Source organism: Trichosurus vulpecula, chromosome 8, assembly GCF_011100635.1.
Source record: "Trichosurus vulpecula isolate mTriVul1 chromosome 8, mTriVul1.pri, whole genome shotgun sequence".
Lineage (NCBI taxonomy): Eukaryota > Metazoa > Chordata > Mammalia > Diprotodontia > Phalangeridae > Trichosurus > Trichosurus vulpecula.
In genome coordinates, this window is record NC_050580.1 from 44,211,751 (window position 1) to 44,228,623 (window position 16,873).

Genomic DNA, 16,873 nt, shown 5'->3' on the forward strand with positions numbered 1-16,873 from the left:
TTTACTAGAATTCATTGACTTTTTGTTATATTCCTTTTATTGTCCCCACCCCTCACCTCCTAGTCAATAATCAGTCAATAAGCACATAATATGTGCCAATGACAGATGCACAGCCTGATGTAGTGGAAATCAATCAATCAGCAAACATTCATTACACACCTATCATGCGTCAGGCACCATTCTAGGTGCTGAGGATGTTAAGACAAAATTGAAATAATAGCTGTCTTCAAGGAATTTATGTTCTATAGGGAAAGGCAACATCTACACATGCAACATATATACACATGGACATGATGACTCTTATTTGTCATTCCCCTCTGTGGTTCCTCTGATCACGCATGTCATGTAGACCACTGCTCTACTGTCTTAAATTCCTCCTGCTCTGCAGCTCTTAATGAAGCATTGATTCTTTTTTGATGCCCTCAATTGGCCCTTTCTCAGTCAAAAGCCATTTTGGTAGTTATGGGGAATAATCTGGAGCTCCCTTATTTTGGCAGAGGTTCTTGGCACCCCTGTGTCCATCTCTTAATGCATAACTGAACCTTATGGGGTGCTTGTGCTTGGACCCTAATTCTAACACCACATTCCTCCTTAGTCTCTGCTTGGATGCCTGTGCCTGGACCCCAGTTCTAAAATCACTTCTCTCCCTAGCTTCAAAGCATTGTCTCTAGCAGTTCCTCTCCAGTTCAAGGGCAGCATGCCTTAGCAGAATACTTATCTCTCCTCCTGATACTTTGGCCAGCTGAACCAATAGAATTTATTAGTTTGGACTCCTTGTGTATTGCTAATTGGCTGTGCACTGGGACATAACAACATTTAGTACTTACTGACCTTCCTGATATGTATCCTAGACATAGTCAAATGTATACTCCCTTACATTCATCTTGTCTAACAAGACATTTGATGGAAGCAACCTAGATATCTCCAGCCAGCCCTGACCTTTAGTTGACTTAGTGATGTTTCACAGTCAAAACCATACCCTAGGTAGCCCTGCCTTGGACTATTTCCCAGTGAACTTTGGGTAAGATACCTGCACAGTAGATACAAAATTGCATGTTCCTTTAAGAACTGACCACCCCTTAACCACTCCCTAATCCCACCCCAAAACACTTAATTGACAGGTTTCACCCCCAAATCTCATATTTAAACTTTCCCTGTAGCCCTTTAAGGTTGCAGGTTCCCTAAGAACTCTTGACTACTGTAAAGCATAGCAAATCTTTGCCACCTTGACTTGAAGAATGTTTGAGATCGTGAATTCATTCCAGATGGCCCCAACCCTCTCCAGTATTCTGGTCTTTGAGGGGCACTCCCTCTTAATGGTCCCATCTGGGAACTCCAGGCTTGGGGTTCCTGGACCTGAGCTCCCTCATCCCTCAACAAATCTTACCTTGCAAACCAGTTCCACTCACTTCTACTCATGTGTAAACATGCCTAGAGGCCAGGACTCTTCCCACCCTTTCCCCTTACAATTTCCCACTTGGATCTCTGGATGGGTCAGGGGGACCCCACAGCCTTCTGTTCCCCACAACCCAGCTTGCTCATTTTCCACTTACATTAACCCTCCTCCTCATGGGGTTTGAAGGCTTAACAGATCCCAGACTCTCATCATCTTCATGATGCTCCATCCAGGATAAACTCATCACCAGGAAATGCATCGTCATGGAGATTACTTCAGCTTTGCTATTTTGCTACTTCAGCTTTGCCTCTCTGAATAGAGGACTGGAAGGTAAAACAGAAAATTCCTCCCAGAGCCTCCCTTTATGGAGGGCTCAAATCTCAGCCAGCTCTTCATTTAGCACCAGATGCTCTGCTTGATTCAGAACCCACCATAATTTTCATCATATACTTCTTTCATATGCCCTCTGGTACTCCCTCATTTTTTCTTGTGCCTTGTTCCCACCTCCACTAGATTGTAAGCTACTTGGAGGCAGCGACTGCCTTCTTTTTCTTATTCGTATCCTAGTGCAAAGCACAGTGCACAGCACATAGTAGATGGTTCGTAATTGTTTATTGTATTATATCTGCCAGCTTCCCTTCTCAGGGATCATCTGGGAGGATTCATTCAAATTTTTCAGGGCTGCTCCTGAATTTTATTAGCTAGCACATTTGATAGGGGAGGGAAGAACAAAGGAGAAGGCAGAGAGGAGAGAAGTCAAGCCTTTCTTTTTCAGGAAGGGAAAATGATTTGTAGTGCCTAGTACATACTTGCATTGCCCTTACTCTCCCGACATTTTTCCCCTGACACTCTAAATGAGCATTTATTATAATGGCTACAGTAACATTACTCCCAAAATTCACTCAGAGTACCATGGAGTTCCTCAGATTAAGAGAGGGAAAATGTTGAGCATTCTGTCTTTTCTCCTTTGGGTAAGAAATGGAGAGCAGGGAATGTGAGTTCTCCTTGGATGGCTAGGGTTCCCTCAACAATGTGGCTGAGCTCTCCCATTGGGGATTTTTCTTTTCCTGAGACCCTTTCCTCTCTCCCCCAACCCCAGCTCCCTCTAGCCTCTGCCATTTACAAACTGATCCACATTATGCCCTTAGAATGAGACCATTCTTCTAAGTTAACAAAGGGTGAAAGGAGAAGGGAGGAAGATCCAAGCATGGCCTGAAATTATTTATTGAGCCATAGTCTAGACCCTCTGGTGCCCAACACGGGGCCTATGGGCAAAATATAACCTGACCTTCAGGAACAGCTCAAGGAGATTAAAAAAATTTTTTTAACCTAATCAGCCAGTACTCATGAACAAGTAAGCCAGTAGGATATAACCAGTTGTCTGATGCTATATTGGGTAACTTACTGCCTCCAAGGCTTAGTCTGGTGGGCTAGGACCAATTAGTAATTGTATTTGCAGCTGAATATAATTAATAATATAATTAAATGCATGTGTAGCAAGGTGGATTTCTGATCATTTGGTCTATTATTGACAAATTTGGAGATTGCTTGTCTAGACAGATACCAGAAGGATGGTCCTTTGGTTAACAAGAGTTCTTTTCATGATGGTCTAGGGGACATAAGTCTGTTACTTAGATGAAAGTGGAGCTGTCTAATACAATGATCCAAGACAACTCCAAAGGACTCATGATGAAAAGTGCTATCCATCCCAGAGAAAGAATTGATAGTGTGTGAATATAGATTGAAGCATACTTTATTTGCTTTCTTTATTTTTCTTGAGTTTTTCTTTTTGGTCTATGTTTTCTTTCACAACAGGACTGTTATGGAAATGTTTTGCATGACTACACATGTATAACCTGTATCAAATCGCTCGCCTTTTCAATGGAGCACAGGAGACTGGAGAGGGAAGAAGAGGGAGAATTTGGAACTCAAAATTTTAAAAATGAATGTTATAAATTGTTTTTGCATGTGACTGGAGAAAAACAAAATACTAAACAAATTTAAAAAAAAGAAAGTGGATTGTCAAAATAGATCCACACGAGTATGCAGAGACCTCACTGATCCATTTTGATTTTAAAGGAAATTCACAGAGGATGGAGGCAAAGGTAACTGGGGTCAATACAAAAGAGTAGAGTGGTTCTGTAAGAACCATGTCAGGAATGGTCAAGTTCAGGACATGTTAAGGATGCTGAAGGATAGGAAGAAAAACAAAGCCAGGTTTGTTTGTTTGTTCTTTGGTGGGGGGTGGGGGTGGGGGTGGGGTGCTCTTTCCAGCTTCCCTGTTTCTGTTGATGACATTACCATTCTCCCAGACACACGGTTCACAAACTCAGAGTTATCAATAACTCTTCCTTTCTGCTCTCAATTCAGCTGAGTACCAAGCCTTGTAGCAGCTACTTCCACATCAACACTTACCTTTGCTTCCTTCTTTCTACTCATACGTCCCTACTTTAAGTCATTGTCAGCTCTCACCTGAACTGTTAGAATAGCCTCTAAATGGGAAGCAGTTTCTCCCCTTTTAAAATTCATTCTTCACATAGTTGCCAAAATAATTTTCCTAATGAGCAGGTCTGACTGTGTCACTCCCTTCCTCAAGAAACTTCAGTGGCTCCCTATTGCCTTTAGGATTGAAAAAAATCCTCTCTTTGGCTTTTCAGGCCATCCACAACCTGACTCCAACCCACAGTTGGAGTATTTTTCTTTTTCTTTTTCTTTCTTCCTTCCTTCCTTTCTTTCTTTCTTTCTTTCTTTCTTTCTTTCTTTCTTTCTTTCTTTCTTTCTTTCTTTCTTTCTTCCTTCCTTCCTTCCTTCCTTCCTTCCTTCCTTCTCTCTTTGTCTCTCTGTCTCTCTTTCTTAGCTAAACTGTATTACTATCTGTCCCATGCTATGGGATATGTTATTTATTGTCTCTGGACAGGTTTGCTTCCCTATTCTTATAACACAATTCCTTCTTACATCTTCTTTCAGGGCTAAGTTCAAGAACTCCCTCTTTGGGGGCAGCTATGTGGCACCATAGTGTATAGATTGCTGGGCTTGGGGTTAGGAAATCTCCTCTTCCTGAGTTCAAATCTAGCCTCAGACATTTATTAGCTGTGTGTCCCTGGGCAAGTCACTTAATCCTGTTTGCCTCAGTTTTCTCATCTGTAAAATGAGCTGGAGAAGGAGATGGCAAGCCACTCTAGTATCTTTGCCAAGAAAACCCCAAAATGGGGTCACAAATAGTCAGACAGGACTGAAAAACAACTGAACTAAACTATTCCCTGACTCAACTGCATGTTCTCTTAGCCCTCCCTGGCCAATAGCCTCCTCTCCCTTTCTGCCTTGGATTTCTTTTCTCAGGATATCCTTCTCCAAAGCTGGTTGAGGGTAGGTTTGGAAACAAGGGGTTTGGGCAAAGTACCCTGGGACCCTATTCTCATGTACTATCCAAAAGGTCAGACACATACACAAAGCCTGCTCAAAGATAACTCATAGGGTCATAGAGTTTAACTTCCTTATTTTACAGATGAGGAAACTGAGGCTGAGGTCAAATGACTTGCCCAGGGTCACACAGCTAGTTAGTTTTCTGAGAGAGGATTCAAATGCACATCTTTCTGACTCCAAGTTCGGCTCTATCCACTGCACCACCTAGCTGCCTCTATCTCCTTACTAAAGTCATAGGACTAACCCAGCAATCATTTAGTCCAAACCATTCACACAACAGCTGGGGAAGCTGAGAGACCAACAGTGAAAGGAATTATCTAAGATCACACAGTGAGTTAGTGTCCATGGGGATTAAAACTTAGATCTCCAAACTGCTTGACCAATGCTTTGTCTATGGAGACATTCTTATATTCCATGGGATCTGGGGCAGGGATTACTGTACATACACAGACAACCAAAGCTGATCTTTATATGGGCAAAGTGCTTCACACACACACACACACACAGACACACACATATATATATATACATATATATATAATTAATTTTCAATATAATATATATTATAGTATATAAATATAAATGATATGTAAATATAAATATATAATATATAAATATAATATTATGTATTATATATAATATTCATTATCTTTTTGTAACAGCTGTGGAGGTAGGTACTATTATTTTCTTTTTACAGGTGAGGAAACTGTATAGATGAGAAAACCTCAGAGAGGTTAAGTGGCTTACCCCATGACACACAGCTAGTGAGACTTCAAGTCAGGAAGACCTGGGCTTGATTTCTACCACCAATTTCGATGCTCTGTCCACTATGATAGTATAATGTTGGGAGCAACAGGGAGATTTCTTCCTTTGGAAACTGCCCATTACTATCTTTTCACCAGTAATCTATATTTTAAATTTTATATCATGAAAATTTTATTTTTTTATTTTATATTTTTATATTTTATTTTACGTTTTGTGATCCTCTCTATCCCTTGTCTGGTCATGAATTCTTGGCCTATTCCTTGGTCCAAAGGATAATTCCTTCTTTGCTCCTCTCATTTACTGTTAATATGACCCTTTACATCTGAGTCCAATATCCATTTGTTGGTTATCTTGGTAAATGAAGTGAAATGCTAGTCTATCCCTAATTAATTCCAGGCCGCTCTCCAGTTTTCCCAGCAGTTTTTATTGGTGTGTCCTTACACCATTAACTGGGGTCTTTGGATTTATGGTACACTAGGCTACTAGATTTGTTTGCTTCTGTATGTTATGTTGGGCAGCTAGGTGGCACAGTGGATCGAGTGCGGGGCCTGAAATCAGGAAAACTCATCTTCATGAGTTCAAATCTGGCCTTAGACACTTAATATCTATGTGACCCTGGGCAAGTCACTTCACCCTGTTTACCTCAGTTTCCTCATCTGTACAATGAGCTGGAGAGGGAAATGGCAAACCACTCTAGTATCTTTGCTAAGAGGACCCCAAAGGGGGTCATGAAGTGCTGGACAGAACTGAAAAATGATTGAACAACAGCAACAAAGTATGTTATGTACCTAACCTAAACTGATGGACCTATCTATTTCTTAACCAGTATGGAATCGTACTGATGATCACAACTTTGCTGTATACGTATTTTGAAATCTGGTAGTATTTGACTCCCTTCTTTTGCACTTTTTTTTCATTATTCTCCTTGAGATTTTTGACCTATTCTTCCCCCTTCTAGCTTTATAATATAATCCTTTGGTAATTGGCATGTCATTGAATAAGCAAATTAATTTATTTAGTATTGTCATTTTAAATATATTGGCATAGCCTACCATAAGCAATTAATATTTCTCTGGTTATTTAGGTCTATCTTTATTTCAGCAAAGAGCATTTTGTAGTTGAAATCTTAGTGACCATGGTGTGCTTTGTTAGAGCCAAAGTATTTCTGTAGTTATCTCTTCCTGCTAGGTTATACTAGTACCGCTACTCCTGCTGCCACCACCACCACCACCACCACCACCACTACCAAAAACAACGATAACAGCCAACTTTTATATATCCCTTCAAGGTGTGCAAAGCTCTGTACATATGTTATATCATTTTAGCCTCACAACAACTCTAGGAAGGAGGTACTATTATCCCCATTATACAGATGAGAAACTGAGGCAAAGGAATGTTAAATGACTTGCTCAGTGTCATACAGTTAGTATCTGTGGCAGGATTTGAATTCAGGTCTCCTGACTTTAAGTCTGGTACTCTATGTACTATGTAGGTTTTATTGATATTATAAAGAAATGCTGATGATGGATGGATTTAGTTTATATCTTACAACTGAAAAAAATTTAAATTACTTCAATTAATCTTTTAGTTGTTTCTTTAGGGTTTTAAAAATAGAACATCATATTATCTGCAAAAAGCAATAGTTTCATTTTTTCTTTGCCCGTGTTTATTCTATCTTGTCTTATTATTATAACTAGCACATCTCATACAATGTTAAATAGTAGTAGTTATAAAAGGCATCCATGCTTTACATCTGTCTTAATAGAGAGGCTTCTAATGTTTCTCCTTTACGTATAATAATTTTTCTAGATTTTAGATAGATACTAGTTACCATGTTAAGGAAAAGTCCACCTATCACTGTGCTTTCTAGTCATGTTACGATAATAATATTATATTATCATCATATTCTGATAAAAATATCATCTCATACTGAGCCAACCCTGTGTTCCTGGTATAAATCCAACAGTCATAGTATATAATCTTTTTAAATATGTTGTATTCTCTTTTCTAACATTTTATTTAATTTTTTGCATTGATATTCATTAGGGATAGTGGTACATAAATTTCTTTTTCAGCTTTGTCTCTCCTGGGTTTATGTATCACTAATATATTTATATTATAGAAAGAGTTTGGAAGTGTTCCTTATTTTTCTTTTCTTTTTTTTCAAATACTTTGTGTAATACTGGAATTAGTTGTTCTTCAAAGGTCTGATAGAATTTAATTATAAATCCATTTGGTCCTGAAGTTTTTTTTTTTTAATTTTGGAGTTCATTTACGGCTTCTTCAATTTATTTTCCTGTTGTAGGGTTATTTAAATAATTTATTTCTTTAATTGTTAATTGGGTATTTTATGTTTTGTAAGTATGAATCCATTTCACCTGTCATCTGTTTTCTTAGCGTGTAATTGGGCAAAATAGTTTCTGATAGTGTTTTTTTATTTTTTTTCAACAGAAGTAAACTCCTTTTTTTCATTTGCCTTATGAATCATTTAATCTTTTCTTTTTAGTTATACTACTAACCATTCATCTCTGTTTTTTTTTTTAACTAGCTCCTCTTCTGTGAATGAGGATCAAGTTTCTACTTTGGTGTTTAGTTGTTGTTTATTTATTGCTTTTCTAGTTTCTTTAGCTGTATGCTCAATTCAGTAATTTGTTCTTTTTCTCTCTTGTTCATAAACATTTTTTAAAGATAGAAATTTTTGTTTAAGGACTACTTTAATGAAGTTACATAAATTTTGGTATGTTGTCTCATTTTCATTCTCTTTGGTAAAGTTATATATTGTTTCTTTGCTTTGTCCTTTGACCCACCAATTCTTTAGGATTAAGTTTTTTTAGTTTCCAATTAATTTTCAATTCTTTCTCCAAATGTCCTTTATTTGACATAATTTTATTGCCTTGTGATCAGTAAAGGGTGCATTTAGCATTTCTGCTTTTCTGCATTTGTCTGTGATGCTTTTCTAACCTTTTACTCGTTCAATTTCTGCATAGGTGCCGTACATGGCTGAGTGGTATGTAAACTTCTTTCTGTTCCTATTCAGTAATCACTAGAGATCCATCATTCCTGATTTTTCTAAAGTTTTATTCAAGTCTTTAACTTCTACTTTTTCATCTTTTTGTTAGATTTGTCCAGTTATGAAAGGGGTAACATTTCCCGTTATGAGAGTTTCACTATCTATGTCTTTCTGTAATTCAATAAATTTTTGCTTTAAATAGTTATATGGTAAGCTATTTAATGAAAATATATGTGTATATATCTATATATCTCTATATATATATAGTATTGATATTAATTCATTATCTATGGTAACTTTAAGCATAGTGTAACTTCCTGCTTATTTCTTTATATCATTTTTCTTTTTACTGTAGTCTTGTCTGAAATGATGTTTCTACTTTTGCTTCTTTTGAGTTCACCTGAAGCATAATTGATTATGCTTTAGCCCTTCATTTTAACTCTTTGTGGATTTTTATATTTCAAGCGTATTTCTTATAAATGATGAATTGTTGGATTTTGCTTTCCAATCATTTTGCTATCCTCTTCCATTTTATGGATTAGTTTGTCATCGCATTCATCATTATGACTGTGAATTATATTTCTCTCTATCTTGTCCTTTTGTATTTTTCCCTATTTTTGTCTTCATTCCCTTCATTACAAGTAAGAAGGTGACAAAAAAAGAATTTGCCTTATACTTGTATAAATGACAATCTGCTTCCTCTCTGTTGCCCCTCTTCTCTTCCCTTTGCCCATTCCCTGTCATCAGTATTTACCATTCTTTCCTCCCTTTCTGATTGACAATTTGTGTAGCAGACATGCCCTAAGAAGAGTTGGGTAAGTCCCTCTTCTTTTTTCTCCTGACACGTAGACTTTGGTCCATTTTTCTGGGGAGGCATTTTCTAAATCTCTTGGCCAATTTCTTGTTCCAATAAATGGAAACTAGAGACTTCTACCTCATTTTGCTTTCCTCAGAAAAGGTCATCAACTCTCCTGTCAAGCACAAAGGTTAACAAGGGCATGAAACAAAATTGCTTTTATTTAATACAATAGAAGAATACAGAGAGAGCATGTACTCTAGTTGGTAAGCAGCTACAAAAAATATTCTCCCTGTTTTGTTGGATGTCAAGCAATCTTCCTCTCTGATGAATCATATTTAACCCTCCAGGAACCTATACAGTAACCCACCTTATCATGCTATCCTGTGGCTATAGGATCATAGAAGCATGACTTTATGGCTAGAAGGAATCTTAGTCCAACACCCACATTTCAAAGAAGAGGAAACTGAGACCTAAAGAGATTAAGTGGCCTGCCTAATGTCACATAGGTAGTAATTTGTAGAGCCTGAATTCAAACCTAGATCTATTGACTACAAAATTAGCACACTTTCCACATTATGAAGAAAGGATTCAGGATTACTAGAGAATTGAATTTCCTCTTCTCTACCTTCCATCTACTTAGTCCACACAACTCACCTCAAGTCTGTCTCTCATTGCCCCTTGATTCTGGCCTCTTCTTGGTACTACAGTTCACTGCTCTAGTTCCTTCCTAGGTCTGTACAGCGTTGATCTCTCTCTGTGTCTGGCCCATATCCACTGCTTTTCTTTTTCTTTCTCTTTGGTGTTCCACCACTGGGCTCTTGTCTCTGCAGTTGTCAGCTTCCTGTTATCTCTCTGGAGAATGTGTTACAGTTTTAGAATGATCCAGCCTGAAGGCAGTATCTTGCCTTTAGGCTATTTGACATATTTTTCTGCCTTTCAGACAGAGCCAGGGTTTTTATGCCTCTGAACTTTTTAATATATTTCTTCTCACATGCCAATTCACACTAAAGTGCCTCATCAGATGTATAGATATGAAGACTTTTCAACTCACCTATCTCAATGCAATGTTGACTCCAAATCAGGTGCTTTATTGTTGATGACACCTCATTGTCATAATGATTCATGTATATTTGAGTGTCAATTATATCATAGCATTACCACTAACTCTCTCCCCCAATCCCTCCTCTTTTCATACTTTGAGTCCTGCTATACTGACCCACAGAACTCTTCCTTTGTCATGAAAATATATTTTAGGCTGAAAACATTAAATGCTATGATTACCCAGATAGAAGACAAATTCACATAGTGTTGCTTTTGATTTTAAGGAGGAAATACTTCCCCCCCTTTTCTGGGTAAAATTATTAATAGCTAGTGTTTTCAATAAGCCTAATTAAGTGGCAAAAGTAAACCAGATGGGCCATTGCCATGTGTAATAACCATGAACAGACGCAACGAGTTATGCAATTGAAATCAGAGGGATGGGCCAGTTCCATTTGCAGAAACATTGGGCAAGAGTCTTTCATGTTAGACTAAAGGAAAAATATGCCTCATGAACCAACTAGCAGTTATCATTAGGTGGTTAAGGAACTGTCTGAGCCTTCATTTCAAGCCCAGCATATGTCAACAGAAGGATTTCTGAATACAGGATTGCATTTTATTAGCCAATTGAAAAGCACTTTTCCAACAAGGCTGCTTAGTGGATGAAAGTCATTTTCATGACTACCTCCTATTGAATTACCACTAATAAAATGTCCAGCTGCTTTAATACACTGTTTTGGGGGATGAGAAACACAAGAACATTTCCTTTTGGAGTGTTACAGTTATGTTCACTTCTTGTAAAGTCTTTCTTGGAGAACATGACATACAAGACTGAAGAGAGAATTCTGGTTTCCCAAGTAAATAATGGATTATGGCATTTGCCATGTACCCCTCTCATTCTGACAAGAGGCCTGCAGATGGTTGAGCTTGCCCGACTTTCAAGTTCAAGTGAAAACAGGCCTATGGACATTCTGCTGAACAGAAGCAACTTTTGGAAGCAGTTGCTTAAGGGAAATTCTCAGTTACCACTATGCACCAAGACCAGGCACTAAGTTATAGAAGGACTTCAGCCTATATGGGTGGAGGAGATATTTCCATTGATGACCTACTAACATTGAAGGATGAAGGTTAACATAGATACAAGGCTCCAAATGCACTTTCTAATATTTCTAAAAAGTTGAGTGGATATCCTTGTATGATAGAAGGTGCCCCATCAATGGAGGGCTTCAAACAAAGGCTGGATGGCCACTTGTTGAGTATATTGTAGGGAAGATTTTTTTCCTGAATGGCAATCAAAGTTCCTTTTAACTCTGAAATTCTGTGATTCAATTCTTGATGGGTGGTCTTCAAAGAAAAGCTTTGAATGTTGCCTTGGCTTTCCTGTGAGAAGCTTCATACGTAGAAAAGAATCATGGATTTGATGTCAGTATAGTAATGACAGAGGATAACTTTCTAGATGTTGCCACCATGCTGGCCTTTTTCCCCCACTGCCAAGGTCCTCCCAGGGGCTCTATTTTAGGGAAGGAAGAAGGGGAACGGAACAGGTATTTATCAAGTGCCAACTAGCTACTGGTCATTGTGCTAAAGCGCTTTACAAATATTATCTCATTTAATAATATCTGGCTGAACTTCATTCCCCTCCTGGTTCTGCTTCTGAATTTTTGGTCTTTCCTCTTCCCTTCTTCCAGCTTTTCAGATCCCTTTTCTATGTTGTCTTCCTCCCACTAGAATGTTAACTCCTCCAGGTTAGGGACTAGCTTTTTCCTGTATTTAGATTACCAGTACTTACACTAGTAAACACTTGATAAATGTTTTTTTTCTGAAGAAAGAAATGGCAAACCACTCCAGTATCTTTGTCAAGAAAACCCAAGTAGAATCGTGAAGAGTTGGACACAATTGAAAATGACTAACAACAAAAAATGCTTATTGCTTGCTTTCCTGCCTGACTATTGGGAAAGAGAGAATAATGAAGGAAAGAGTATTGGATCTGAAGTCAGAGGACCTGGTTTCAAATCTAGACTCTGCTATTTGTTTCCTGGCTTGTTTATTTATTCCCTAATTGTTGAACTTAACATGGTATCTCTTGCCTCTGTTCCTTTGCACAAGCTGTGCCTCATGCCTGGAATGCCCTCTCTTTTAATCTTATAGAATCCCAGACTTCTTTGAAGACTCATTTCATATGCCACCTCATGTGGGAAGTGTTTCCTGATCCCCTAAGTGCTCCTTTTCTTTCCAAATTATCATCTACGTATTTAAATATTTATATGGTATGGTAGAAAGTAAGTTCATTGAATCAATCAGTCAATAAGCATTTATTAAGCTCCTACTCTATATGAGGCCCTGTGACAAACACTGGAGACACAAAGAAAGGCAAAAGATAGTGTAGCAACAATCTTGCTAGCAGCTACTGTGGCTGTGTAAAACCAACCACAACCAGCACATGGAAGGCTGCTAACACAGGTTCTTTTGATTTGCTTTAGTAAGGAAAGTAACATTAAGGGGTTAACAATCTTACTATAATCCAACATACAAACATCATTCACTTAGTTCAGGAGGAAAAGCTAGCAACCTGAACTTCAGAACAAGTACAAACAAATTACAAATATACACAATATAAACAGACCAAATCACAATTCATAGTTACCAGGAAAGCATCAACATCTGGGTTGACAAGCCAGGGGGCTCTTAAAGCAGCTGCCCACAGTCCCACACCACTCTTCTAGTGACTGAGAGTCCCAAAAGTCAAAGGCCAACCTTGAATCTCATATACCCTTGTGAGGGCCTGAAGGATTCACACCTAATCAGCAAAGGGGTGTGGACCTGGGATTTAGCACCTAGTTGGCAAAAGAGTGTGTGCCTAGAGCTTTGCACCTAGCAAGACTAAATCAAAGACAATTAATTTAGCATTCTAAAACAGTAAAAAAAGTCCCACCTTAATTACCAAAACAGATAGCCTCTGCCCCCAAGGGGCTCACAATCTAACAGGGAAGACAATATGAAAGCAACTATTTACAAATAAGATATAAACAGGATAAATTAGAGATAATCAAAAAAAGGGAAGGCACTAGAATTAAGGGGGATTGGGAAAGGCCTCTTGTAAAAGGAGGGATTTTAGGTGGGGCTAGAAGGAAACCAAGAAAGCCAGGAGGCAGAGACAAGAAGGGAGAGCATTCTAGGCATGGAGGACAGCCAAGGAAAATTCCCAGAGTTCTGAGATGTGGTGTCATGTGAGAGGAATAATTGTGTCTCTGGATCACAAAGTATGTGGAAGGAAGGAAGGTGTAAGAGAATTGACAAGATGTGAAGGGGCCAGGTTATGAAGGGAGTTAAGAGCAAAACATTGGATTTTATGTTTAATACTGAAGGTGATAGGGAGTGTCGAATGGCGAATGGGGGTGATATGTCAGACCAGCTATATAGGAAGATCACGTTGATACATGCATGGAGGATGGATTAGATTGGGGAGAGAACTGAGGCAAGAAGACCAATCAGTGGGATGTTGTGACAGCTCAAGTGTGAGGTGGTGAGAGCCTCCATTAAAGTGGTGGCAATGTCAGATAAGAGAAGGGGGCATTTGTAAGAGGTGTTATGAAGACAGAATCAACAGGACTTGGCAATAGATTGTATATGGAGGGCAAGAGTGAGAAGTTGAGTTTAGGATGTCTACAAAATTTCTAGTTCAAGATATCTAATTAGAAATTTGAGACTGGAGGTCAGGAGTAAGGTTAGGGCTAGGCAAATGAATCTGAGAATCGTTAGTCTAGGGATGATAATTAAATCCATGGGGATTGAAGAAATCACCAAAGGAAATAGTATAGAGGGAGAGGAGAAGAGGGCTTAGGATGGAGCCTTGGGAGACACTCATGGTAGATGGGCACAACCTTGATGAAAGTTGAGCAATGTGATAAAAGTAGGAGATAAGAGATAGATAGCTGTGTTGATACTCATATGATGTCAAGAAGTCTAAAGGAAGGCTCCAACACATTGGGTAGACCACCTGTGAAGAGCTCATGGAAGGACATGGGTGGGAATTATATGCATTGAGAAGGCATGGATGAGTTGTGAACTTGTATCAATGGAGGGACTACCCACATCTTGGAGAACACAAGTTCACTGAACTGTCTGAGTATACAGGAAGCAGTGTGCTACAGAGAAGATCACTGGCTCTGGCATCAGAAGCCTCTGAGTTCCAATCTTGCTTCTGAGGCTTATTACCTTAGTGACCTTGGGCCAATTAATCTTTGGGTCTCACTTTCCACATCCATAAAATGAGGGAATTGGACTAGATGGTGGCCAAGATCCCTTTCGCCTCTAAATCTATGATCCTATATACTTCTTACCACAAGTATTCTTCCAGTTTCCATAGGAAATAATGTGAGCAAAGGCACAGAAATTGAAACATGCAGGGCCTTTGGTGGGTGGAGTAAGAGTGGAGGGCAACATTGACAACAGTCCCATTTGCCTGGATCACAAAGTGTGTACAATTGAATATCATAAGATTAGACAAGAAAGGTTGAGTAGCACCAAATTCTCAAGCAAGAATGACAAGCGAAGGAGGAAGAACTTTAATCAGGACCCCCTAAAGATTATGAGCAAAGGAGTGACATGACTACACTGATGTACAAGAAAAATTATTCTGGCTGTGGTATATAGGCTAGATTAAGACAGGAAAGAAAAGAAGGACTGAAGACTTATTAGGAGGATATTGAGCTAATCCTGGTGGATTGTAATGAAGACCTGTACCGTGGGATCATATGTGATTGTGGGACTAGAAGGGAGGGGATAGATAGGAATTGGAATTAACTTATTGGATATAACAGGTGAAGTATAGGAAAGAACAGTGAGCCCTAAAGTTCTTAACATAAAACAAAAGGTTAATGGTGATGCCAGAAATGGAGACAGTGAAGTCAAAATTAGCTGCTACAGCTTTGGGCCAAAGATACTGTGATCCCAGGATAGGTGCGTAATACCTCAAATTCAAAATGCCACTGGGATATCCAAATGGAGATGGCCTATCAGCAATTGGAGCTATGGTTCTGAAACTCAGAAGACAAACCAGAATTGTACATATACATTTGGTAGTAATCTACATAGAGGTTGTATTTGTAGAGTTGGGTGTATGATATTGCCAAAGGAGAAACTAGGGAGACAGAGGGGCAGGAGGATGGAGAGAGTGAAAGAGAGACAGAGACACAGAGAGCAGAAACAGAGAGAGACAAAGGGAGAGAGAGAGAGAGGGAGAGAGAGAGGGAGAGAGAGAATATTAGAGGCGAGTCTTGAACCTAGTTCCTTTGATTCCAGAATCAGTGTTCTTTCCTTTGTGCCATGCAGCCTCCCTGGGAAGGAGAAGAGAGAATTAAATAAGTGGGAGTGCTCAACAATTTCAAATGCTCCAGAGATGTTCTAGGAGACTTGAAAAATATCATTAGGACTTGGAATTAGGAAGTTTTTGGTGGCCTCTAGAGAAAAATTTTTGTAGAATGGTCAGGGCAGAAACCAGATCTGAGGAAGGGTGTGTGGTGAAGACATAGAGGTAAAAACTATTTCAAAAAATTTAGCAGAAAAGGAAGAGGTGCCATGGTAACTGGATGGGATGATGGTATCAAAGGAAGGCTTTGTTAGAATTTGGGAGAGCTGAGTATGTTTTTGGGCAAGAAGGATGGAGACAAATGAGGAGGCCATAGACATAGTTCAGTAAGAGGTGGTGAAGACCTGAACTAGAATTGTGGCTTTTTGAGCTGAGAGGAGAGGAAGATATAAGCAATATTGTGGAGGTAGAATTGATAAAATTTGATTGGCTGGGGAAAGGGGTGGTGAGGAAGAGTGAAGAGTTGAAAACAGTTCCAAGGTCATAAAACTGGGAGACTGGAAGGATGATAATGTTGAAATAGGGAATTTCAGAAGAGGAATGGGTTTGGGGAAAAAGTTAAGGAGAATTAACGATGCCTCCTCTGTGATATGAAGGAAGGAAGGAATGTGGGTGAGGATGTTGAAAAACTGTGAGACAGAGATCCAATCCTGAGCAAAAAGTTGTGCAAAATTGTGGAAATTTTTCTCTTTGGTAACTTTCTACCTGCATTGACAGTTTCTCTTTCCTCCCTTCTGCCCACCACCTCTAATTCTTCCCATCCTTCCCCCTATCCCAGGGCCCATCCAAATCCCATTGTGGTTAATCTTTGCTGAAATGTTTTCATCTAAGCTCTCTGCTAGCTGGGGTTAAGATGGAATCTCTACCTAATGGGAATTTATGATTTAACATGGAATTCTTGAAAACAGACCTTCATCATTTCAAAAGTATGAAATTATAATGGTGGAATAACAGGCATTTTGGGAGCAACAGGCCCTGGTTAGCAGCCTTTCAAGTCCTATCATATAGGCCTTCTCTGCCTACTGGTCAGGTTTTTTTATGCCTTGTCATAGTGTGTGCCTTTTATTTACACAA